The sequence below is a fragment of the Cryptomeria japonica genome, chromosome 9 (genome assembly GCF_030272615.1).
Source record: "Cryptomeria japonica chromosome 9, Sugi_1.0, whole genome shotgun sequence".
NCBI lineage: Eukaryota > Viridiplantae > Streptophyta > Pinopsida > Cupressales > Cupressaceae > Cryptomeria > Cryptomeria japonica.
Genome location: NC_081413.1, coordinates 146,676,695 through 146,702,727, shown reverse-complemented (window position 1 = coordinate 146,702,727; position 26,033 = coordinate 146,676,695).

Genomic DNA, 26,033 nt, shown 5'->3' with positions numbered 1-26,033 from the left:
AAGAATGGCGATCACTGTGGCAATGAGGATAAAGCTCAAGCAGATCGGACGAGCCTCGTAACCTCGCGGTCAAAGATGCACGAAGGATAAGGACCGTGACATCGTGAGATGATGCCACCTATCCAAGGAGGGCCGAGGTAAGCCAAATGGTGGGACCACTGACTAAGATGAAATGGATGGTGATCTAGAGGTGCTACGTCATACCTTGAATGGGTCCACTTGTCACATATGATGGTCAACGTCAATTTGACCAATGTAGATCGTGTGATGGGCCAACATGGAGAAGGTCAGTGGTCCTATTTCAAACTTAATTCAAATGCAAATTAGAGTCATTTCTTCACTTGCGTGAGCAGTAATGGCAGATGGAATAGTGACCCTTCATTCCAGAATGATAATAAAAACATTTTCAAAACCAGTTTCAACTCACAAAGCAATTCAAAGGTGGTCAGAAGGTGATTCTTGAGTTAGAGAAAATTGGAATGAGTTCTTGCATTGTGAAATTAGGGTTCATCTGGTGCATACAAATCCATAAGTTGCTTAATATTTCTTCTATGTTTTCATAGCGATTGAAGTACTAATTGTTTGAAAAATTATAGGGAAAAGATTGTAAATTCCTCTAGGGTTTATAATTTGGCATAAAGAAGTGAGAATTTGCACATTTCTATGTTGTAGTTGATATTCTCGAGTTAATCCCTAGTTTTCTTCTTCCCTCTATGGGTAATTGATAAGAAACCCTAGTCTATTAAGATGGGCCCCCGTGAAATCATTCAGGACAAACAAAATATCTGAAGAGAAATCTTTTTGAAGATTTTTTTGATCAATTAAAGCCCTCAACCAATGACAGATATCAAGGGTAGAGACTTGTAAATGATAAAACCGTAGGAGAAGGGTTAACTGATAAAGCATACCATATTGCAGATGCTAGGGTACCGATTAATGGGTAGAAATATTAAGATTGTGGTATGAAAAAAGAAATTTGCAATCCCCCTTTCCAAGTGCTTGGCAATATAACTTGGGCAACTTGGGAGTACTGAATGTATTCATGGATGTCGACCTTCTCAAAGTTGTTGCAGATAGGTATGACCCTATTTCAAGGGTTATAAGGGGAAATGAGGGAGAGATTTTGTTGACAATCAGGAGGGAGGAATTCCAAGAGATTTTTTATTTATATGAACCTTCGGCTACCTTGGTACAAATAGATTTGAATGAGTTGAAGGCATAATATTATAGGATGAATGGTTTCATCAGAACTAGCCTCCTTCCAGCTCATTTGGAAAAAATAGAAGAGACAACTTACCATATTGGCCCTAGTTCATAGGAGCCTTTTCCCATTGGTGCTTTTGCCACCTATTTTCATGCCACCTTCTTCTCTTTGTGTTAGATCTTAGGATTCAATCCTATTACAGTCATGCCACCTGATTTTATGTATATGGCTATACCAATTCAACATCCAAATTTTACAATGATCTTTGACTTTGCCCCATACCTTCAAGATAAGATTCATGAGGGGTTATAAGATACCAAGAGTGGTGTATTTAGCACTCATTTCTACTAGTATTCACCTTGCTAATGCACATCTTCCTATATAGAAATGCAAATTACTTTGAGGGCACCATGAATCTTAGAAGAATAATTGACAACAATGAGGTGCCAGTGCAACTTTGGAGCATGGATTTATCTTGGGACGGGCAAGAGGATAGTTTTGTAAGGTTTGACAATAGTTTTTCTTCTAGATTGAGGTGGAGATTAACAGTGAATCCACCAAGGATTCCCGTACAATTGCATGATTTTATAAGACTTAAAGAGAGGCTACCACTTTTGGAAATTGAGCACAATTGGGGGGACATTATCCCTTATCATGTCAATACAGTAATAAGAATTTATGGTTTCCTCGGTGACCCACATGTATTACCTTTCAGTGTTCCTTTAAGATTGGGTTTTGCTGAAGTGATGTGGCAAACAAAGTGCATACATGATAAGGAGTTGAATGGGAGAGGCAAAGGAACTATTTTCCTTGATTATACTATTATTCCATATTTTGTGATTATTAAAGGGGGATATGTGAATTTTGACAATATTTTTTCACCATATCATTTAGGGGTCAGCCTAGCCAGACATAGTGACCCTAAAGGGTTTTACAATATATTAAGGACAATAATTAAAGGAGGTCCAGTGCTGCATGAGCATAACTTCCCTGAGGATATAATAAGGAATGAGTTTGATTTCATGACTCAGGATTGGAGTGTTGGTGTTAAGCCACACCCAGACCGACGATGGACTAGTCCAAGAGGGACTAGTAGCTTAGTGGTAGAGCACTCCAGCAGCATATGGAAGGTCCTAGGTTTGATTCCTAGCTGGTCCATGTCTCAACATGGTATCAGAGCCAAGTCTAGGCTAGAAGCCCCAAGCACATGAGAGGTGTGGATTAAGGGGGGGTGTTGGTGTTAAGCCACACCCGAACCGATGATGGACTGGTCCAAGAGGGGCTAGTAGCTTAGTGGTAGAGCACTCCAGTAGCATATGGAAGTTCCTAGGTTTGAGTCCTAGCTGGTCCATGTCTCAACATGGAGGAAGGAGAAATGAATAGCTTTTAGGAGGTTATGGGATATAGTACAGAGAATGGATCCAAGCTATGATCCACTATGAGATTTCACTCCATTTGTGCCAAAATTGATTATGTAATGAATAAATTTGATGAATTAATTCTTGCATTGAAGGAAAAGAGGACCAGACTTGAGGAAGTACATGGCCAATAGGTTGAGAGAAGATACTTACAAAGGAATACACCCATAACACCAGAAGAGGTATCCTTGATTCATAAAATGAGAATGAAACCACCAGGACCATGACCTCCTCCACCTCAAAGAATAGATGGGCTATAAGAAGGAATACCTAGTTATGACCCTCCTATGAAGAGGGTAAGAGAAGAGACAAGTAGTGAAGAGGGAAGTAGAAGTGACAACAAAGAGTTGGTGAGGAGAAAAGAAAAGAAACTAATGAAGAGAGAACCACCCCCAAAAGTACAAGAAAAACCTTTAAAGGGGGTCAAAATCATTGATCTTGAAGAATCAGACAAGAATCCCTCACCACCACATGTTCCCCTTTCACCTCCAAGGCAAGTTAGAGAACAAGCAGTGGAACAACACATGGAAGAAGAACAAGAGGAGGATACTATTGTGGTGATAGGTGTAGGTATGCAGATTGGTATCCCTCCTGTACCACCAACACTAGAATTGGACCTCACTCCTTTAGATATTCAAGGTAGAGCCTTCAAAGATGCAAGAAAGGATGCATGTGATAAATTTCTTAAGGATGAGGCATTTGTGAGAAGCTCGACCTTCTTGTAATTTGTATGAAAAATGAAAGTAGATGAATACAAAAGGAGAAATGTTGAGAGAAAATACCAAAGGCCAAATAGGTCTGACCAAGAAAATCAAGAAGAAGTCAAGATTGAGATGATGGAAGAATTCAAAAGAATCACTATAGATGAAGGCAGGATCATCATAAATCTAGTCGGGGTGTTAATTCTACTAGAGTGGGATATAGAAAATGTAGTGGCTTTTGATTGCATTTGGAAATCAAAAGAGAAGCAATTCAATTCAAAGGAAGAAGCAAGGTTAGCAATGAAAGGATCAGAATCCGTAGATGATTATGCAACCTTGGCAATATGGGCATAAGAGAAGGGGCTTAGAAGGCCTCATATTAGTGTTATAAATCCAAAATTGGGGGGAAGCCTCATCATAAAAAGAGCCTCTGATACATCAAATGTTGAGGCCTCAAAGTTAGATGTTTATGTGGCCAAATTGGCCCATGAAAATTCCAAGAGGGAGGCTATGGAAAAGGAGGAACTTATGAAGAAGTTTGAAAATATTTTGAATGAATATAATGTAGTTCAAAAGAGATGTGTGGAGCTGCAAACTAGAGTTCAACTTCTTGAGTAGGGACAGATAGGAGCATCCCCTTTTGCTCCTATAATTGCATCAACACCATCAATGTCTAGGTCTCCACCTATCACCCATGTAGATACAACAATTCAATTTGACTATGAGACTGATATCCCAAGCATATAATTAGTGCCATATGTTTATGAAGAACCTGAACCTACTAGATCAACTGATCCAACAAGAGCCCAACTTCTGGAGAAGGCCACTGAGTTGGAAAATAAACTAAAGGAGTCAGAGGATCAGTCTTCGTTCAAGCAAAGAGAGATAGTTAGTGTAAAGCAGAAAAATCGCTATCGAACCCTAGTTGCTCTCCCCTCTTCCAACTCCAAGGAGAGAGAAGGGAGATTCGCTAGGGTTGATGGTTTTCACTTAGGGAAGAGACTTTACATTCAAAAGAGGGGTTGAAACCCACAAGATCCAATCCCACGCAATGCAAGATTGGATGCTAAATGAGTTTCAAGGGTTATGACAGCAAGGCTACCCTCTTTTGTAAAGAATGTGCATAGAAGAATTAAGCTAGGAATGCATAGAAAGTGACAAAGATTCGCTTATAAAATACAGTATGAAGTTGTGGACCTGGAATTAGCAGTAAAATGTCGATACGGCGCTGTCCTGCAAATTTGAGCAAAAGTTGTCAGGACGATGGCGCCCGGCGCCACGGTCCTCCGAAAAATCTGCGAAACGAAGGGGGATCTGTTCATCTCTGCACAAGGATTCCAGATCTTCAATTTCAGCCGCATACCTGCAACCTACACACAGAAAAGCAAAGACGATTGGGGGGTTAGGGATTAGGGGTTTGCCTTTAGGTCAGACCCTGGTTTTGGAATTAACCAAGAAATGAGCAAGAGCTGTAAATGTAAATGACTGTAAAACAAGTACTAATACCTTGTTCTAAGGATGTTTGTATCCTTATGTGCGAAGGTTTAGATTTTGTATGTTGTATGTTGTAGTAGTATGTTGTATGTAGCATGTAGTATGTGATCTCCTCTTCAATGGTTGAATCCTTGTCTTGAATGCAACACTTAGCCTTGTATGGAGACTTGAAATGATCAATTGCTTGAAGGAATGCTTGAATGCTTGAGTGCTTGAGTATAGTTTCCACGCTTTGTACATATGTCCCCCTTCTTGCCAAATGGGAGAGGACAATGTAGTTTATATACTTGTCATTTAGGGCTGATAGACTGATTTTCCCGACCTTAGGCCGACCAGGGAATGTAATTTCCAATTTGCAAACAAAAAGACCCGAGACCCCTTAGGAGACCGGGCCCAAAATAGGACCCAGGGACCAGGGCGCTGGGCGCGCTGGTCCCACCTCCCGGGACAGCAGGGTGCAAGGAGGTTCAGGCCAGGGTGCAAGAAAATGCAGTTTTCAGTGTCATAATCAGGTTTCGAGGTCTCCATTCAGGTTGCGTGTTGCGTCGCCATTGTGAAGACTGAAATGCAGTTGAAATTGCAAGTGTCACAATTTTAGGACGCTACATTTAGCCCCCACTTTAGTGGGAGTATGTATGCTCATACTTCTGGTAAAGTACAAGGAAACAACATTGAAAGACTTTCACCACGTCAAGGAGGCAAGACACACCAAGCCCCCAGTGGACTAAGGATCTTACGACTTCGATTGACAAAGTAAAAGGGAAGATCACGAGGGAGAACCATGACTGTCAGTAGTAAGGTTCCCTCACTATGAGTCATGCAAGAAAGATATCAAAAATTCTCAAGGCAAGGTTAAACTTGCCAAGAAATTCTCAAGTTTCTTGAAAAGATATGAACGGGATGTATGCCCCCCTACGTTAAAGCAATCGCACATGCCTCACCGGGGGTGATTGCTTTAAGGTAGTGATACATATAAGAAAATGAGAAGGGAAAGGAGCACGTTATCGCAAGGATTTAGCACCCAAGTGTGAGATAAGCCCAAGGATAATAGACACAAAACACAAAGCACAAGGTGACTTCGCTTTCCTTGGGGTCAGTATGCTGTATGATAAGTCATGTATATCATATGTATGTATGCATAATTGTTATTCATTCCCCAATCAAGGAAGGTCACCTAGAATAAGGGAACACATGTGTCTTTTGAGTCAACATGAGAGAGATCGAGAGATCTCAATGGTTTGCATCGTCCTCAAGTAGACAACACTAAGGACGACAAATAGAAGAATGAGAATAACATATAGAAGAAGTAACAAAAGAGAGGAGGAGAGAATCTGCTATGCTAATGTATCTAGTCTAGCACGTCATCTACCCCCCGATCTTGCTGATCAATGTTTCGAGAAGGCAGGGAACATGCTAGAGGAGGAACATTCAACACAGCAGATGGAGCTATCACAAGATCCAAACAAGGGCTATGTTCATGTTCCAAGCCACGTTGTTCTTGTCTAGGAGCTAGGATAAGTGCTTTAGAAAATTCATTAGATAAATGGTTATCAATATCAACAAGTTCATATTCACTATCAGAAGCAAGAGAAGTAACATTTTCATCATGCATAACATTTTCATCTATATCATCATCAAGATTTATAAAAATAGGATCTTTAACTCGCACAGGATCAAGACCATCATGCATCTTATGTTTTGGAGATTTTGGAGAAAATGGAATAATGCTTGTTGAAGGTGTTTTTGGAGATTGCAAAGTTTGAGCTCTAAGACGACACTTTCGCCGGCGTTCACGTGCAGAACGATTTCGTCTAGTCTGAGTAGGAAGTGAAGAAGATTGAGGAGGAGGAATGTTCTCATCCCTATCACTTGGGTGTTTAGGTTGTGGTCTCTTAGGCTGAACAATAGGAGAAGAGGAAGGTCTCTTCTCTCTATAAAAAGAAGGAGGAGGGACTGCTCCATATAAGGGAGGAATATTTGGTTTAGGAAGGAGACCAAGTCCATCATGACGATGAGGGATAGGTCTACTTTTAGGAAGTTTATTAGATATAGACATAGTCACGTCCATGGGAACGGGTTGGGAGTCTTCTTGAGGAAAGACATTAGTTTTATCTTTCAAAGGAAGAACTTCCTTCTCAAGAATGATAGGAATATCAAGTTTGGGTGTTCTAGGTTCACTTAGAGATAGGATCATATCTGTTTTCCACTTTTGATAAGATTTGAAAAGATGATCACTTCGCGGAGGAAGAGATTGGAATTGTTTAGGCCAAAAGTAATCAAGAGGAACGCTAGAAGTTCTTTCAGCTGTTTTAAAGAGGCTATGATTGACAGTAACAACTTCACCATTATGGGGAAATTTCAAACACTTATGAATAGGAGAAGCAATAGCTTTCATGGAAGATAGCCAAGGATAGCCAAGCTTCACACGAAATTGTTCGGAAGATGGAATAATAACAAAGTTCACATCAAGGGATTTGTTATGGACCTCAATAGGCAATGTAATAGAACCAATTGCAGGAGAAGAAAATGCATCAAATAGTTTCACAATCACATTTGTTTTGTCATAAATCACTTGATTCAATTGCAAAGTAAAAAGAAATTCTTCAGTAATAACATTAACCATGCACGAAGGATCAATAAGCACTCCACGGCAAGGTGTATTCTTGACTTTTGCAACTATGTATAAAGGACCATCAGGTGCCCTAATGGTTTCACTGGAATCAAATGTGATGGAAGGTTCTTTAGGGTTTGCTTGCTGCTCTACAAAGTTAATCACATTCGGAGTCATAGACACAAGACCATCAGATGAAAAAGAGGAATCATTAGTCTCAATCGCATTAGAGGTATGAGAAGGTAATGGATCAGTGAAAATCTAAAGATTTTGGTTAGGAGGAGCTACAGATGTATTGCCTTTATCATTCACTCCAGAAATAGAAATAGTATTATTATCAATCAAATCTTGAATTTTACCCTTTAAAGAAAAACATTTTTCAGTATCATGCCCAGGCTAACGATGAAATTGACAAAAGGCCTTGTTATCAAAATAAGGTGAAGTAATCTTTGCCGGATCAATTTGCCTTATAGGAGGAAGAGTAAGCACATTTTGTTCCAATAACTTATTCATAATACTATGCAATGATTCATCCAAAGGAGTATACTTTCTTTCTTTCTTGAAAAATTTAGAAATAGGAGGCACACCTGATGCTGCATTCACATTGTTGTTGATGATGTTTTCATTGAATTTGATGGAATCTCTGTTCGGTTTAAACTTCCCAAATGGTTGTTGACTGCTATCACCCTTATCACTCGGAGCCATAGGATGTGATTGTTCCATTTGACTCACAGTCAGTTGATAATTGTGAAGAGTTGCACACAACTGTTGGAAAGAAGTAAACTCAGAAAAAAGAAGTTTGTCTCGAATATCTTTTTGTAAATTAGAAATAAAGATTCTTTGAATATCATTGTCAGGCACTGGAAAAGAAATTTGAGCATACAAATGCTTATATCTACCAATGAAATCAGTCACTTTTTCTTTAACACCTTGTTTACAATGCATTAAATCAATCAAAGTAACTTTAGGACTTATATTGTTTTGAAATTGTTGAATGAAAGCATTTGCAAGTTGTTCGAAAGAAGTAATAGAATAAGAAGGCAACGAGCAATACCATTGTAGGGCTTTGTCTCTTAATGTTCTCGTGAATAGTTTTGCAAGCAACCTTGGGTCATAAGCAAAATCAGTACAAATTGTTTGAAAAGTCTTAACATGTGTTAGAGGATCACCTTTACCATTATAAAGCTCCAAATGTGGAATTTCAACATGTTTAGGGGGAATAGCTCGAACAATGTCAAGAGAAAGTGGGCTCGCAACATCAAATGTGGGCACACTAAACTTAGATTGATTCATAGAGGCAATTTGTTGCTGTAAAGAAGAGACAGTTTGTGCAAGATTGTTAATGGTCGCTTCAGTCGAAGAATTCATATTAGATGTGTTAGATTGAGATGGAGGTGTTATGTTATTGAAAGAAGGCAAAGAGTAAGGTGGTGGGACCCTATGATAATTAGTCATAGAAGATGATTGGACAGGAGAAACACTACAAGGAGGAATGGAAAACGAATTGCCCCCTTGCGTCATGTTCATTTGTGGAGATGTAATAGGGACACTCATTGAAGGAGTGAATGAAGAAGTTGGATTGAATGAAGGAAGAGGGTTAATTGAAGAAGAGGGATTGCCCCCATGACTTGTGATCACAGGAGGAATGTCTTGTGTAGAAGTAGCCATTATGTTTGATGTAAAGGTAGGTATGCTAGCAATAGAAGTCATCAAAGGAATAGAATGATTGACTTGAGTAGGAGGTTGTGTATAACCCAAATTTTCAGCACAACTCTTCATAGGCATCACATTCGAATCCACAATGTGTGCAATACCATGCAAAATATCAATTCCATTCTTATCACTTTGAAGCATACGTTTTAGACCCTCAATTAAAGGAAGAGCTTGACTATCGGGGTATTCTTGAGACATCCATTGTCGAAAATCGTCAAATTGGTTATCCAATTTTGAAAGTTGTTCCACAGAAACCTCATGGAGAGCTTCTTCATCATTAGGAGGATTAGAGGAATTACCCATGTCCTCGTTAAAAAGGCTATTCAAATTAGGTTCCATCTCCTTGGTAATTAAACCTCGGAAAGACTTAATTCTACGGCTTCGTCTAAAAGGAATAGTGTAAGTAGGGCTTATTGTTGTAAAACTCATGCACTAGAAAGAGAGAAAAGATTTTGAATTTAGAGGTAGCAATTTTTAGTAAAATCAGCCAATCTTCTGGATTTAAGCTGTTAAATGCAATCACGACAGTCTCCCGAAATTTCGGAAAAAATGTCCGGGACCGTGGCGCTCGGAGTGCAACACGGTCCTTGCAACTTTTTCCGAAATTTGCAGGGATGAAAGGTATGATGATTTTAAAGCTAATCTGAAAAAATTGAGTGATTTTACGATCTGTAGATAGGCCAAATTAAAGTTGCAATCTCAAAATTGAACCCTACCAAGATTGTCGAAAAATGCAAAATTTGAATTTTGAAAAAGAGAGGGAAACTGAAATTTTGAATTTTATGATTTTAGAGGGAATGTCAAAAGCAATGCAAATTTTGAAATTCAAAAGTTGACTCAATTTCACGCAAAATTTAATTTTGAAAGCGGAAATCAAAGTTGTTGTAATTAAGCACTTAATTTCAAAAGTCACAAATTGCAAGAATTTGAATAAAGCACTGAAATTTCGAATGAATGCAAACACACTTTTCAGATTTAGGACAGTAAGAACACAATTTTGACACAAAATTTCAGTTTCAATGATTTTTGAATGATTAGAAGCCTTAATCCAAGCAATCGCAAGACGAACTTTGACTGTAATTTTGAAGGTGTTAAAATTGATAAAATCAGCCAAAATTCTGGATTTTAGCAGGAAAATACAGTAAGATCTTGCTCCTGAAATTTCGGAAAAAATGTCGGGGACGATGGCGCTCGGAGTGCACATGGTCCTCGCAACTTTTTTCCAAATTTTCAGGGATGAAAGATATTGTGATTTTATTGCGGAATCCAAAGTTACAGCTGATTTGGGGATGTTTTGATCAGTGAAATCGTCGGACAAAGGTTGAATCAAGAGGGTTTCAAAAATTAGGGTTTTGACACTTAACCACTTAATTTTCAAAATTAAAGCATAGATATGAATTGATAATTTGTAATAGAAGGGTAGATCTAAAACAAGCATTGACAATTAAACATTTCACAAGTTTAATTACTAAAAAGAAAATTTAGGGTTTTTATGCAATCAACCTCTAAAATTTGCAAAAGATCAAACATGGAAATGTAATCAATTTTTTCAGATCCAAGCATGAAAAATCAGAAAGGATGTTCACGTCGAGTTCACCAAAATGTAAATCAGAAAAATTGCGATCGAACCCTAGTTGCTCTCCCCTCTTCCAACTCTGAGGAGAGAGAAGGGAGATTCGCTAGGGTTGATGGTTTTCACTTAGGGAAGAGACTTTACATTCAAAAGAGGGGTTGAAACCCACAAGATCCAATCCCACGCAATGCAAGATTGGATGCTAAATGAGTTTCAAGGGTTATGACAGCAAGGCTACCCTCTTTTGTAAAGAATGTGCATAGAAGAATTAAGCTAGGAATGCATAGAAAGTGACAAAGATTCGCTTATAAACTGAGATAGGAATACAGTATGAAGTTGCGGACCTGGAATTAGTAGTAAAATGTCAATACGGCGCTGTCCTGCAAATTTGAGCAAAAGTTGTCAGGATGATGGCGCCCGGCGCCACGGTCCTCCGAAAAATCCGCGAAACGAAGGGGGATCTGTTCGTCTCTGCACAAGGATTCCAGATCTTCAATTTCAGCCGCGTACCTGCAACCTACACACAGAAAAGAGAAGATGATTGGGGGGTTAGGGATTAGGGGTTTGCCTTTAGGTCAAACCCCGGTTTTGGAATTAACCAAGAAATGAGCAAGAGCTGTAAATGTAAATGACTGTAAATAAAGTACTAATACCTTGTTCTAAGGATGTTTGTATCCTTATGTGCGAAGGTTTAGATGTTGTATGTTGTATGTTGTAGTAGTATGTTGTATGTAGCATGTAGTATGTGATCTCCTCTTCAATGGTTGAATCCTTGTCTTGAATGCAACACTTAGCCTTGAATGGAGACTTGAAATGATCAATTGCTTGAAGGAATGCTTGAATGCTTGAGTGCTTGAGTATAGTTTCCACGCTTTGTACATATGTCCCCCTTCTTGCCAAATGGGAGAGGACAATGTAGTTTATATACTTGTCATTTAGGGCTGATAGACTGATTTTCCCGACCTTAGGCCGACCAGGGAATGTAATTTCCAATTTGCAAACAAAAAGACCCGAGACCCCTTAGGAGACTGGGCCCAAAATAGGACCCAGGGACCAGGGCGCTGGGCGCCCTGGTCCTGAAGGACCAGGGCGCTGGGCGCTCTGGTCCCACCTCCCGGGACAGTAGGGTGCAAGGAGGTTCAGGCCAGGGTGCAAGAAAATGCAGTTTTCAGTGTCATAATCAGGTTTCGGGGTCTCCATTCAGGTTGCGTGTTGCGTTGCCATCATGAAGACCGAAATGTAGTCGAAATTGCAAGTGTCACAATTTTAGGACGCTACAGTTAGCATAGTGCTAACTAATTTGAATGAGAAGGTGGATAGTAGGCTAAATAGAATTCATTCTTTATATTCTTTATTATTTAATGTTATTCAAAGTTTTGACAGAGACAAAGAAGTGGCAATCACTTTATTTACAAAATGGTTACAAAAGGGAAATGAACTTAGAATAATGTCAATGGCTTCCAAATATCATGATGAGAGGCCACCTATACTTCAATCAGCCCATTTGTTGATGAAGTCAATGCAAGTAGCCCAAACTCTGCCAGAAAGAATAGAAAGAAAGATAAGGGAGTTGATGAGGAACTTCGGTGAGCTGAATGAAACACTTCTACTGGGTATAGTGGATGAAAATGGGGCAATTAAGCCTTTACAACTTTGGAAAGAAGAAGCAGAAAGGGTTATCAACAGCCAAGTAAAATTGATTTGTGAGGAGTTGGATAATGGAATGCTGGAAGACAACAGGGACAAAATAATATGTAAAGGAACTTTCTTTGAGTCTTTTGAAAGAGAGGCAAATCAAGTAGCAGTTAAATATACTCCATATAGAGAAAAGGATGATGAGATCATGAATTTTAGATGGCCATCTAATGAAGAATATGGTGAATGGAGTAACACTTCCTTGAAGGAGGAGTAAGGACCACTAGAAGTTAGTTAGCTAACTATTTGATGTGACAGCTTGGTAGGCAGTTTTGTTCTCTTGCAGCAGTTACCTTTTTGAACATGAGCAACAAAAAGGTGGGCCCATTTCAAATCTTCATCGATAGCAACAAAAGGGATAAAGTGCATAAAGTGTCATGATGAAGCAGTTACATATATTTGGTGTTGGTTGTGACATTCCTTAAAAGGAACTTTTTGTAATAGAATTATGTGTAACTGGTCATTTTTTAATGGAAGGTGTCTCCTCTAACCTATAGCTTGTTTGCTCCCTTATTTTCTATAAAAGGGAATTCAAGGCCCAGAGACAGGGTTCCAGTTTTGGTTCAGAGTTTTACTAAGTTAGAGTCATAGGTTCTTGTAGCAGGTTTTAGGTGAAAATGAGCAAATTATACAAATTTTGCAGAGCAATAGATAAGAGTCTTGTGTCAAGTTTTTTTGTAGGTTCTTGAAGGAGTTATATGTAAATTGTTTTATGATAGAAATAGAAAATTTATTCAATACAAATACAATTCTAATTTATTTCTCTATGTTGTAAAATTCTATTATCTTTTGAATGAAATATAATCAAGGGTTTCTTTCATTTAGTGCATTGTTGTAATGTATGCAATCTGTGTTTATACTTTGATCTAAGGGATCAATTAAATGCTAAAACAAGATTGCAGAATGGTAGGGCTTGTTCTGGGATTTGATAAGTAGTCTGGGTTGGGATTGCAGACAAGAAATATTATAAGGTAGTATTATCTTAGCTCTGAATTCTATTAGATAAAATTCTATTATAATTCATTTTATGTCTTTTGAATTCAAGCACACAATGAAATAAGGCATTGGTTATAGTTGGCCTTAGTCTTTACAGTCATTTATGTGTTCAAATTTCATTTGTATTTGCTAAAAAATGTTGATTATCATAATACATTTCAATTCATGTCTGTTATTACGTGTTTTATCCATCTCATGCTCCAATAAGGTTGAGGATCACTGAAGAATTTGCCATTCTTGAGCATTCTCCCTATTGTTGAGCCTGTATATGAGATTATCTACTTGGTTTAGGTGTAATTTGTGAGTATGGCACAAATATTATAGATTCACCAAGGGATCACCCTCTCGAGTCTTGCAGAGCCAAAAGTGTAGAAGGATTTGCAGAATCCTTGTCATAGCTGGTCCAAGTTCTAGATGATATTGATAGTTGGAGTTAGCTTCTCCATAGATATTTGAAGAATCAACTTGGTTTTTGCCCTATTGTAGTGTAAACCCTTTGGGGAACCAACAAAATGGCAACTCTGTTAGGGATAAGTCAGTGAAAAGTAATTTTATTGAGTTCTTATTCTAGAGAATTTCATGTTTTCCCATCTGAGTCACCAACAAAATGGCGACTCTACTGGGGATAAGTCAATGAAAAGTAATTTTATTGAGTTTTTATTCCAAATATTCTCATCTTTTCCCATCTAAGTCACCAATAAAATGGTGACTCTGTTGGGGATAGTTTTTTAGAATCTCTGGTTAGAAAAGATTGACTCATCATATTGGTTGAGATTAGCCCATCCGAGCCACCAACAAAATGGTGACTCTGTTGTGGATAAGTCAATGAAAAGATTTTATTGAGTTCTTATTCCAGAGATCCTTGTGTTTTCCCATCTGAGTCACCAACAAAATGGTGACTCCATTCGGGAAGTAATGCATAATTGCAGTCAGTTTTTTTTGTCCATTTGGGAAAATTGCATTGAGTTTTCATCATGTTTTTGTGATTTGATGGTTGATCTTATGGTTTTGTGTTTTTTGTTCACGTTCTATGTTGTAAAGGGTGTTTTACATTTTTGTGAGAAATATATTTCTATTTGTGAACAAGGTTCACAAATCTCTTTCAAAGACTACCAAATATTGTCTTATTTGGTATCTCAAAGTAATTTGGGTGGCGACTCTAAAGTCTTTGCACCAATGCATGTATTGTTGAAAATTTCTAACAAGTCTTTGAAAGATTTTGTCACTATGAGTAAAGCTACGAACACCAGAGGTTACATGAGGTTGCATCCTAAAGAAAGATTGGACGAGCTTCCTGGAGCTCCATAGAGGAGTGGAATAAGAAGAAATGTAGAAACAAGCATTGCTCCCTCATCATGGAAACCAAAGAATAATAATGCAAGTAAGTCATCTTTGAATCATGTTCCTGAAGTTCATGAAACATCTTCTAAGAGTTTTAAGTCAGATAGCTCAGGATTATTTGATTCTTTATTTAATACAGTTGTTCAAGAAGAAGTACAACAACAGAATAAGGAGGTTACCCAGGTTCAATATTCAGAAAAGAGAAGAGGTCGAAGTAGAAGTAAAAGTCATCAAAGCAGTGCTATTGGTGTACCTCCTCCTCTTGGCCTCACAACGGAATTTCCTTATAATTATGAGTCAAATCAAGAGCAAGGAGATGCTAACCTAATAGATTTAGGTGATACTTCTAGATCTGAAATAACTTTGCCAGATCCTGAAGAGTTTTTTGGAAATATAGATACATTAAGAAAGGAACTCCAAGAACAAATGGAACTTAGAAAGAAAAGAGAAAAAGATAAATAATTTGAGGTTATTAGTGTTGTGATAGAAATAAATAGTCTAATAAGACAATTGGCTACACTCAAAGCTTTCAGTAAAAAAAAATTAAGCCTAGTGTTGAGGGTCCTATTATAAGAGAGATCCAAATCAGCCTAGTGTTCAAACAAAAGAAAAAGGTATCCGGTGTTAAAATAAATGATCCAAAATCTTCAAATATCTTGGATCTAAGTAATGGATTATCTCAAGCTAACATTGAATTAGAGAAAGCTAGGATAGAGAGTGAAACTATTGCAAAAGAGTTAAAGAAAGTTGAGATGGAAGCTTCAATAGCAGAAATGAAGAGGAAAATTGATTTCCTTAAGTTGTCAACATTAAATAATGCTTCATTCACTACTGGCCCATCTAATACTCAAGTTGTTTCTAGTTTAGTCCCTAGAGCAACACAAATTGTCAATACAAGTACTCTACTCAAAATGTTCAAAGTACCCAAACTACTGGAGTTGTAACCACTGGGCAGGAAAGTCAAGTAGCCACTCAGAGCACAAGTCAAATGAGGACAAATGAAAGAAAAAGGTATCCGATGTTAAAATAAATGATAAAAAAATATTTAAATATCTTGGATCTAAGTCATGGATTATATCAAGCTAACATTGAATTAGCAAAAGCTAGGATAGAGAGTGAAACTATTGCAAAAGAGTTAAAGAAAGTTGAGATGGAAGCTTCAATAGCAGAAATGAAGAGGAAAATTGATTTCCTCAACATTAAATAATGCTTCATTCACTATTGGCCCATCTAATACTCAATTTGTTTCTAGTTTAGTCCCTACAACAACACAAATTGTCAATACAAGTACTCTTCCCAAAATGTTCAAAGTACCCAAACTACTGGAGTTGTAACCACTGGGCAGGAAAGTCAAGTAGCCACTCATAGAACAAGTTGATCCCAAGCTTCTAAGATACCTATTGGATTTACAATAGGAACTAATACTGGGGTTGATACTAGAGCTAAAGCTAGTGGACAAGCTGTTGGTGGATAATTTCAAAGGAGACCTATCCATTTGGAAAGGTATAGGTAATTAAGTTTTGATGAATTAAGGGACAAGATCAACAAGTTTACAGGAAATAATGCTATCAATGGTGAAGAAAATCTGAGGGTTTTCATAGATAAGTTAAATTAGTATGAAGTAGAGCATGAGGATGTTGTCATGAATCTTTTTGTACACTCAAACTGAAGATGTTAGGGATTGGTAGAGGGGGTTACCAACTGCAAGCATTAGCTCTTGGGAAGAATTTCAAAGTTGTTTCAAAGAACAATATGGTGGCAAAAAAAATGCTATTTTTATGCTGAATGAGTTCAACAACATAAAGAAGTTACCAAATGAGGCTATGACCAATTTTAACATCAAATTTCAAAAGTCTATGCACAAGTTATTTCAGGCTATAAGATTTGATGACAATGTTTGCCTGACAACTTATGTAAATGTAGTTGATTCAAATATGGTATATCTCCTTAGAGATAAAGATCCTCAAAATTTTAGAGATGCATTTAGGATGGCTATAAACATTGAAAGAAATAGAAGAGCTTTTGGTAAGCTTGGAAGAAGAGAGGAGCCTAGATTCTCTAAAAGTGCAAAAGATAAAGTGGAGAAAACTTTAGGATCAAAGCCTAAAGAAGAAGATAAAAGAGACAAGGTGCTTAATACCTTGAGGGATCTCAAGTTAACTATTACAAAGAATGACAAGGACACTGCACTTGAGAAGTAGCAGTTTAATAAATTTAATAAACCTCCAAGGCTGCAAGACTATCCTTGCAACACAAATTAAAAGGATGGTAAGCCAATTCAGTAGAAACAAAAGAATAAGAAGGAGCAATAGACTCCTGATCCATTGCAAAAAAACATAGTTAATTTTGTTGAAGATAAACCTTGGTGTGTTGCTTTCCAGTCACCCCATTCACCTGAGTATTGTGCAATTGCACAATTTATTGGTGCCAAAGAAGAACTACAAGAAGAACAAGAAAAAGAAACATTTGAACATAGCAATGTTGACTGTCTCATGACCACTTCTTATCTTGGAGGAGAAGAGTATTTTTTTGATACTAAAACTCGGGACTTAGATGTAGATCATAAAGGCAAATTAATGAATCATACCATCATCAAGTTTTTTCTAATGATGAGTTATGTGTTGATGATCAAGTATGTGATGCTGAACAAGGAGAAGATGTTGTGTCCTTGAGAAGACCTTCAAATCAAGAGATTGCCAGAAAAATAGCTACTATGGTGGCTCAAGTTAAAAGTAATTACTAGTTGAGAAACAAAATAATTGGTGAAGATCAAGGAAATCCTTCTAGTCTATTTATCAAAGAACTAGGAGGTCAAAGAAGATAAACCAAGGAAGGATGTAGTCAAGATCAAGGAGGTCAAGAGAAAAGAGTGGGCTAAGAAAAATGAAGATTTAAAGCCTAATGAGGAAGTTGCTCCACCCAGGATGAAGACAAAATCAATTGAAAAGTCTGCTACACTTGTTGGAGAGGACTTGAAATAGAAACAAAGTATTGAAAGCAACAAGCTAAAGAAAAATGAAGAAAAACTAGGTATGTCTCTTGAATTGCCAGATTACACACCTGTTGATATGCTGCAGTTGCTTTCTCAAATTATAGTTAAGGCTCCTTTACAAGAAATGTTAAGAATAGATGAACATAAGGAGAAAGACATGGCTTGGGTCAAGGGTTTTCCCTCTCCTATCAGAAGTGAACATAATAATGATATTATTATTGTAAAGGAACTTGAAGGATTGGTTTCACAAATTCCTCAAATTTATCTTGAGGATATAGTAGATGAGTATCCTGGAAATGTGGATCCCTTTTTCTTAAGTGTTGTCATAAATAGGCGTGTATTAAATAATTGCATGACTGATTCTGAAGCCTCAAATAATGTCATTCCAGTGAAAATCATGGAAGCCATGGGTTTAAATGGTTATACTACTTAGGGAAGATGTTGTCCTATTGATTCAAGAGAGGTGCTTGTGATAGTTAATATAAGGGCACTGCCTTATAAGCTTGCAGCCTTTCCTAAGAAGGATTTTACCATGAGTGTCCTAGTTGTATACATCCCACCTCATTATGGGATGATATTATCAAGAAAGTGGAGTGCTTCAATGGGTGGAAGCTTGCAGTGTGACTTATTTTATGCAACCTTTTGCATTGACTCTGAAAATGTAAAAATTGAGAGAGAGTCAAGAGTGCCTTATATGGTGGTTTATGAATCTAACAAGGATATGACATGTTTTGTAGACACTAACATCAATGCATTCAGAATAGAGGACTCCCCAAGAGAAGAAAAGGAACAACCTACACCATTGGATAATGAGGTAGAAAAGTCATCATATGATGAAAGCCTTTGGACAATATATTTTGATGGAGCTAATTCAAAGGAAGGCTCAGGTGTAGGTGTATTGTTTATCTCACCCCATGCAAAAAATTTCAAGTTTTCTTTCACTCTATCTTTTGTATGCACAAATAATATGGCAGAGTATCAAGCATTACTTATGGGATTGAGACTAGCAGAAAAGAATGGGATAAAGAATATCAAAGTGATGCAGCCATAACCGATGAAAACCCTCAAAAGAGTCAACCAGCTTATGCAACAAGAGAAACACAACAAAAGAAGTAAGAAAACATAACAAATTCATATAAACAGAACATATTCAAGTCATAGAACTTTCGGTAATCATCTAGTGATCATTAGATTATCTTCAAAGAACATCCCGTAGTTAACCGGTTACATGTAGGCTAGAAGCAAAAAATGACCTAACCGGGACTCCAAAGATCAATCAAATCACAACATGTGAATCTCAATCCTTATTATAAGTTCTACTTCCTTTGCCCCTACAAATTATTACATAACATCATATTTATACCCACCAGAACATATCCGGGTTGGCCTCAAAAGAGTACATTCACCAATGTAGGAAAATGAAACATGTAATTAGGTCGAACCTAAGATTTAAGAAATCTTTCCGGAAAATAACAACCAAGTGATGTGGATGAGCAAGAAGGTCAGCCACATGCCAAGGAACATTGGATAAGACCCAAGATGGATCCACATGGAAAGAATCTTGTCGATAATGAAAGAAAATCAACCAGTAAGAACAAGAACTGTCATGGGAACCCATAGATAGCCAACTGGAAGCAATAACATACTAGAGAAACACCCAAATGAACTAGAAATATAGAATCAACAAAATGAAAGTGCTAAGAAACTACAAACAAGATCTTCTAGGAAGAACAAGCAACTACTAGTACATACCAATAAGAATATTGACACTGCACAAAGAACTAAACAAGAACAAAAACTAAAAGGAAATGTTTTTGGCTGATGCAAGATTGCTCATCAACCACAGATGCTCTGCATTAGACAACCCAGGTAGAAAAAGATGTTCCATGAGAGGCAACTCATGAACATCTAAAAGGATTTGGATTGAAGATTGGATGCTTATTTATGATCCAAACATCCTCTTTATTTGCTGATCTTTGCTCTATCTCTCCCAGTGCTTCAACTAGCTTCTCTAACCTTTGAATCCCTTTGTTTTTCTTTCTTTTCTTTAAATCTACACATTATCCTTGTGTATTTCCTTCTTTCTTCTACAACTGAGGAGTTATTCTGCTAGAAGACTTCATCCGGTTTGTCACTATGAGCTCTCTATCATCCAGTTCCATCTGTCCATCAGACTCATCTGTCAGATCCTTTTGCCAAATCATGTCACCTTCTGATATAATCTCTGCAACTGGTTCTATCAAATATTTCTTCAAACCCTCTGGTATAACCTTTGCAACTAGTTCTATCAAACCTTCCAGCATAACCTCTACTACCGGTTTCCTGCAACTTTTCTCAACACTCAGATTCTTCACCTTCTCTTTCTCCTTCAAAGAAATCAATGTGAACTTTTGCCCATCGTTTTCAATGGTAACTAGGTTTCTTCTACAGTCATAAATAGCTCCTCTATCATACTGCCAAGGTTTTCCCAATAAGACATGACAAACATTCATTGACATAATATCACATAAAACTTCATCTCTGAAAGGCCCAATATTGAAACTCACCCAACACTACTCCTTGATCTCTACCTTCTAATCATATTGTAACCAACTTACCTCATAAGGACAAGGATGTTCAAGCCTCTTCAATCCAATCTTCTCAACCATCTCCTTAGATACTAAATTATCAGTACTTCCACTATCTATAATGACCTTGCAACACTTATCACCTAATTTGCATACAGTCTGGAAAAGAACCTTCCTCTGAGTAAATTTGGTATCCTTTCTTCTAAACATAAGGGATTCTCCTTGCTTTGATGTACAATCAGATTTGGTACCATCTGGTTCTTCACTTGCCACACAACTTCTTGTCATTCCTTGCTTACATTGATAGGATCTATGTCCGGTTTCTCCACACTTGAAACATTAACCAAGAAATTCTCTATCGATATTGCTACTACCCTTCCTTGGTGTCTTTTGTTGTGGTTATTTACTCCACTTAGGTTTTGCCTCCTCTTATTCAACTAGTTTCTTCATACTATCATTCATCTTGAATTTATCCTTTCCTCTATTTGGTTATGTTCTTCTCACCTTCTCCTTAACCTTCAAAGCATACTAGTAAGTTTCTTCAACTGTTGAAACCTTTAACATATTCATCTCATCTTGAATGTTAAAAGAAAGCCCATTGATGTACCTCACCACCTTTTCTCTATCCATCTCTTTATGTCTAGATGTGATTACCACCTTGTAGAACTCCTCGGTATATTCCTTCACAGTCATGTTTCTCTATTTCAGGTTTTGCAACTTCCTGAACAACTACAGTTCATAGTCTCCCAATATGAACTTGGCCTTCAATCTTGCAGCCATCTGTCTCCACCGGGCTATCTTCAATTCACCATTCTCTACTCTATCTTTTTGCAACACTTTCCACCACAAGGTAGCATGCCCTTTCAACTTGGCCTATGCCAACCAAACTCTTTACAGGTCCTTGACATCCTCAAAATCAAAGTAGTCCTCCAACTCTCTGATCCAATTGATTAGATCCTTTAGGTTCAATGATCTAAAAAAGTTGGAAACCGCAACTTTGTGCACTTTTCTTGCATCACTGCTCTTAGGAATCTTTCCTCTCTCTCATCTTCCGGTCCTTCAACTTTCTCAATCTCTTAACTGGCTTCCTCATACTCTTCCTCAGAGTCAGGGTTTCTTTGCAAACCACCCAAAGCATTCCATATTTCATTCCTCACTTAATTCTTGAAGTCTTCCATCATTAGCTCTACCCTTTGGGGGTTTTTTCTCCTCAGTGGCATTTCTCCTTCCACTCTGGTGAATTGCCTCAACTCAATGATCTGACTACTGATTTCAAATGCCTCCCCTTGGTGATCTATTGAACACCCACGGAGCCTGCCTCCAATAGGTGATCTTTCCACGTCAAGGAATGTCTCAATGATCGCAAATAGTTCTTCCAGAAGCTGGTCCATAACCAACGTTGATACCAATTGATGTAGCCATAACTAGTGAAAACCCTCAAAAGAGTCAACCAGCTTATGCAGCAAGAGAGACACAATGAAAGCACTAATAAAACATAAAAAATTCATATAAATAGGCCATATTCAAGTCATTGAACTTTCGACAATCATCCAGTGATCATCAGATTATCATCAAAGAATATCTGGTAGTTAACCGGTTACATGCAGGCTACAAGCTAGAAATGACCCAACTGGGACTCCAAAGATCAATCAAATCACAACATGCAAATATCAATCCTTATTCTAAGTTCTACATCCTTTGCCCCTACAAATGATTACATAACATCACATTTATACCCACTGGAACATATCTGGGTCGGCCTCAAAAGATTACATTCACCAATGTAGGAAAATGAAATGTGTAATTAGGTCAGCCCTAAGATTTAAGAAATCTTTCCAAAAAAAAAACAACCAAGTGATGTGGATAAGAAGGAAGGTCAACCATGCACTAAGGAACATCGGACAAGACCCAAGATGGATCCACATGCCAAGAATTGTGTCGATAATGAAGGAAAATCAATCGGTAAGTATAAGAACTATCCTAGGAACCCAGAGACAGCCAACCAGAAGCGATAACATACCGAAGAAGAACCCAAATGAACTAGAAATATGGAATCAACCACATGAAACCACTAGGAAACTATAAACAAGATTTTCCATGAAGAACAAGCAACTACTGGTACATACTGGTAAGAATACTGAAACTACACAAAGAACTAAACAAGAACAAAAAAATGAAAGGAAACATTTTGGTTGATGCAAGATTGCTCATCAATCGGGGATGCTCCTGCATCACAAAGTCAATGGAGATTCATTATTGGTCATATCCCATATAAGGTCAAAGTATGCATCAAAAAACAAAAGATTGAAACAGTATAGGAATGTTGTAAGGGATGAAATTGAAAATCTTGATGCATTTGACATTGATTGGAAAGAAAGAAGCTATAATAGTATGGCAAATTTATTGGCTAATGATATAACTTTTGCTAGAATCTAAAAACATGAGGTTCAAACTAGGCCTTCAGTCCCTGACAACATTGAAATCTGGCAAGTTTTCAATAATGATGATATTCTTAGATTCCTACACTATGTGAATGAATACAAAAATTAGGAGATTGATTTTGGTACTTTTATACAAATAGAAGATGGAAAGGAAACAGTCTTTGCGAATGAGGTGATTCAACTGAAGATAAACAAGATTCCCAAAGGCTTGGTTGTGTTAGAAAGGGTGTATGACAATCAACATAAGGCTAAAGTTGCTACTACTGCCCCACATCCTAACGATTTACAAGAGATTAACCTTGGAATAGAAGGATCCCCAAAAAAGGTGTATATTGAAAAGAAGATGTCACCCAAGGTAAGGAAAATGTTGATTGATTTGTTAAGGAAATATAGACATGTCTTTTCTTGGTCATATGATGACCTAAAATCTTATAAGGAAGACTTATTCCAACATGAAATTCCTTTAAAGGAAGATGCTAAGCCTTTTAGACAAAACAAAAGATCGATTAACCCAACCATAACACCCAAAATGCAAGAAGAACTTGCCAAACTAAGGGATGCTAGAATCGTTAAGCCTATTAGACATTAACCATGGTTGTTTAACTTGGTACCTATGAGAAAGAAGAATGGAGATATTAGACTATGTTGACTTCAGAAATCTTAATATATCTTCATTAAAAGATAATTATCCATTGCCTAACATGGAAACTATGCTATAGAGGGTCATAGGGTGTGAGCTTATGTCCATGATGGATGGTTTCTCAGGTTACAACTAGGTAACGGTTAGGGAATCAGAGTAGTATAAGACAATAGTTACTACACCTTGAGGAACATATGTGTATGTGAGAATGTTGGCTTGATGATGATGTTTTAATGTAATAGGTTGATTAATGACTTGTTTTATGTTGTCATTGATGACAACTATGTTTTGATAGTCATCTAAGTCTTTTAGGCCAAACGGTAAAGCTTAACTGGTATAGGAGATAATTAAATAGTGAACTAGCAAATAGGACCATTAGATTGTGGGGTTAGGTTATAAATTTATTGTATTATCTTTTAGGTGGCCGACCTAATTGTTTAGGTCTCTGGTTGGTATAAATACAATGTAAGATATGTTTAAAGATCATAGGATTATGGGATTATGGTTATGGGATTATCTGTGTATGAATAAAGTTGTAATCATATGCAGAGGTTTTTGGTCAATCATAGGTGATCGAATTGGGTTGGTGAAAGAGGTTTAAGACCTTTGGTACTGAGCTTAACCAGAATTGCAGTCAGGCATAGGAGATCCTATTCTTACAGTTCATAATTCTTTCAGATTGGAGTCTAGACTTATTTTGTAGTCATTGAGGCTCCTTTTGTGATGAGCAGTGTGGTCTAGGCTATTGGCCTTCTTGCATGTGCAAGCCCCTCTTATTGTAATCACATGCTTACTATAGAAGTATTATCTAATTATGGGTAGACTTCCCACCATGGTTTTTCCCTTTACTGCATTTTCCACATACAAATCTTGGTGTTATCTTTTGTGGATGGTTGGTAAATGTTATGTGATTTATATTTATGCTTAATTGTTTATATCTACTATTCTGGTATTTTTTATATGTATTCTAGTAATAAGGTTTTAATTCTTAAATTTATATAATCTATTGATAACTGATTCACCCCCCCTTAGTTATCCTTCGGTTATTTGAGGTGTCTAATAGAATAATCATAACACAACACCACACATCGATCTGATAAGCAGTCAAACCCTTAAAACATTTTTCTATGTTCTTTACTATTTCCCAAGAAATTCCATCCTTAATCATGCCAAAATAGTATTTTAATTTCTCACACAGGTTGTGACATGTCACTATCAAGTTATGAACATAATGAAATTCACTGGCAAACCATAAAGCATCACTAGTTAAGAGATCTTGTTACCATTTCTAAAACCCTACTAAAACCCTACTAAAAATACAACAGTAAATCACAAACATGACTTCCGATTATCAAAACATGATGAAGTTCTAGTAACAGACTCATTATAATGATATAAACACATGTTTCAAACCACACCACCTAATTCCTTGTCAATATTTAGAACCAATTACTTAAGTATAACACTATTTCATGTTTACCGATTAAAGTCCTATTTGGCGGGTTTTCTGTCAGCTGCACAGTTCATCTCACCAACTTAATCCATTACCGGTTTGGTTACACCAGTAAGCCTAGATGATAAAGTAATCAAGAATAAACAATTGCCATAGTTTCCATCAATGACAACACAAATAACTAATCGCCAAGTCACCAACCAGTATCTCAATCTATACCGGTTATACATCAGCATGTCATCATTCTCCTTATCATATCAACTATATCATCACTAACAGTCCTTCAATATATCATCACTAATAGTCCTTATATCGATATGTCAACATCATCATCATTTATGCCAATCATGCCAATAAAAGGTGGGATCAATTGCATCCTATGGAATGACCTTTGGGATTTTAGAAGCTTGCTATTTGTTTCTTTTGAGAAAAGGGAAAAAGGAAAGAAAATATTCTAAACTTAATACTTTTGAAAATAAAAACATGGTACTCTGAAAAGTAGGGAGATTCTCATAAAACCTCTAACAGTTGAGCTTAGGAGCACAATACATTATCATTCCTCAAAGATGAGAGGAATGAGGCTTAAAAGTAACTCTGACATAAAACATGCCATTCTAAATAAACCAAAGAAGAGTACTTGTTGAGGAGAAGCTCAAATATATTGGCATTGTGTTGTCATTGATGTCAACCGGTAAGTATAGCATGTCATCAGTATGGATGGTTATTGGTATGCAAGGTGTGGACACTTAAAAATAATTATTTTAATTATTTTTAATTCCTCACATAATTAATTAATTAATTATGTTAATTAAAATTCTTCTCAATATTAATTAAATATAATTAATATTGTCACTATAGCATATGATTTATTTAATAAATCAATCCCTTTCTTTATTCTTCTAAAAAATCAAATCCTCACAAATCTTCCTCTTAGCTAATTAATTTCAATTAATTAGTTAACCTACATGATTCCTACAAATCATCTTCTTAATTCATCATTAACCTAATAAATTCTTCTAGAAACTCCCTAAACTCACTTAACATTATTCTTCTAATTTTTTATTCCCTCCACTCATTCTCTCTCCTAGTCAAATTCTCCTACAAATATAAATCCCAGCTAATGTTTCTTCTAATCCCCCTCCTAATGAGTCATTAATGGCTAATCATCATGATTAGCCACAAAGTCAACTCTTT